This window comes from Schistocerca nitens, chromosome 2 (genome assembly GCF_023898315.1).
Source record: "Schistocerca nitens isolate TAMUIC-IGC-003100 chromosome 2, iqSchNite1.1, whole genome shotgun sequence".
Classification (NCBI taxonomy): domain Eukaryota; kingdom Metazoa; phylum Arthropoda; class Insecta; order Orthoptera; family Acrididae; genus Schistocerca; species Schistocerca nitens.
Genome location: NC_064615.1, coordinates 931,469,343 through 931,471,592, shown reverse-complemented (window position 1 = coordinate 931,471,592; position 2,250 = coordinate 931,469,343). Strand labels below are relative to the sequence as shown.

General features: G+C 43.9%; 1 non-coding gene across 1 annotated transcript; it reads left to right on the top strand.

The window, feature by feature from the left end:
• The first annotated feature begins 1,426 nt into the window (after positions 1–1,426).
• Positions 1,427–1,501, top strand: Trnal-caa (transfer RNA leucine (anticodon CAA)). Its single transcript has one exon. It is a non-coding gene; the product is annotated as a tRNA-Leu (tRNA).
• Positions 1,502–2,250: the final 749 nt, after the last annotated feature.

Here is a 2,250-nt window from a genome sequence, read left to right as displayed (position 1 = left end):
GGCATGGCTTCACATCCCTGTCGATACTCTGCAGAAGCTGACTGACTTTCTTTTTGAACGTCCGTGCTGCAGGAGGTGGTTAATCAGGCTTTTGACAGGTGGTCACATCAATGCGAGATTGTACAGCCAAACTACACTAATATAAGCTAATTATTGTGTGATGTAATTAGTGTAGAAGGTACATTAGTCTGACTGTATTATTACTATAAAGATTAAAAATTTTTACTATGCAGCATAAGTCACCTAAAACGTACACCCCTTCTCCTTCGGGAACATTTCAGATATCGAATCCTTATACTTTTCACAACCGCATACAGTAGCTCTAGGAAAGATAATGCTAGTGAAACAGCGGTTGTTGATATTGACGTTGACATTTTTGCAAAAGAATCCGCGAAATGTACTGAAATTGGGAAGCAATGAGTCCAGAGTTAGCTATTGCGATGTAAACATGGTCAAGCAGAGTTCTCATGCGAGGCTCTGTCGTTATACACATCAAGATAGGTCTATGCTACTACGGGAAAATCTCGTTTCTTATACGACGTAGATAAAGGATCAGATACGATTTTTGTATATAGAACTACGGCACATGCTAGCTTCTGGCACATCAGATGGGGCTTAGAAAAAATGTCTCAAATGTTTGTACGTTTCCAGGTTTTTATGGAAACAACTTTAGTTTCGTCAAGCAGTTTCCCATGTAAACCCTTCCCATTGCTGCTTACTAGTCAAAGCCGAAACAGAATCGTCGGTCGTTCGTACTTCATAATGATAAACAGGGCTGTTCTCTGAAAAAGAACTACTGCGTTAACTTTCTTCCATATGAAAAGAAAACTGACCTGTCTTTGTCTGGAGACGCCTGAATGGGTCTTCAACCTAGAACACTAAAGGGAGAAAATGTTACAATCTTACTAAACCATCGTAAATTTTATTACTTCACAGTTTATTCAAAGGAAGTCATAATTTATAGTTTTATACTACTTAATTAGAACTGTACGTCTCCAGTGGTATGTCGCATACAAACGCCCTGTTTCCAGAATGAGATTTTCACTCTGCAGCGTAGTGTGCGCTGATATGAAACTTCCTGGCAGATTAAAACTGTGTGCCGGACCGAGACTCGAACTCAGGACCTTTGCCTTTAGCGGGCAAGTGCTCTACCAACTGAGGCGAAAGGCGAAGGTCCCGAGTTCGAGTCTCGGTTCGGCACACAGTTTTAATCTGCCAGGAAGTTTCATATCAGTACACACTCCGCTGCAGAGTGAAAATCTCATTATGGAAACATCCTCCAGGCTGTGGCTAAGCCATGTCTCCGCAATATCCTTTCTTTCAGGAGTGCTAGTTCTGCAATGTTCGCAGGAGAGCTTCTGTAAAGCTTGGAAGGTAGGTGACCACGTACTGGCAGAAGTAAGGCTGTGGGACGCGGCGTGAGTCGTGCTTGGGTAGCTCAGTTGGTAGAGCACTTGCCCTCAAAAGGCAAAGGTACCGAGTTCGAGTCTCGGTCCGGCAAGCAGTTTTAATCTGCCAGGAAGTTTCAAACGCCCTGTTGTACAGCCTGTATTGACGTTGCTAGATTGTGGCGGGAACCTCGAAATGGTACCGTCAAAATGGTTCAAATGGCTCTGAGCACTATGGGACTTAACATCTGAGGTCATTAGTCCCCTAGACTTAGAACTACTTAAACCTAACTAACCTAAGGACATCACACGCATCCATGCCCGAGGCAGGATTCGAACCTGCGACCGTAGTAGCAGCGCGGTTCCGTACTGAGGCGCCTAGAACCGCTCGGCCACAATGGCCAGCGGAATGTGCAGGTGCACCATCAAGCTGATACCACATACGTCGACGCGTTTCCAGTGGGACACACTCTATTCCAGTCCGTAATTGAAAACGGAAACCACGTGTGTAGGTGTACCTCACCCCTCATGGTAATGTACATGTGCGTCAGTGAAAAAGACCAATACAAAGGTGTTAGCATGTGGACGTAATGTGCTGTTCCAGTCTCTTGTGTACCTAAGGTCCATCACCATTCCCTTTGCATCCCTACGTAATTCGGTGCTCTCCGATACACACGATCGAACAGCAGAGGAGTGGTACTCAAGCGTCAACTTTAGGTTACAATATCTTCGGATGTAATTAACATTTTACAATGCAACAAACGGCACTGATTACGTATTTGTTTATATGTTCAGATGTGCTAACAAAACTAACGGGGTTCCATTTAAAAAAACGTAGGTTTCTGTTAAAAAACATACTTCC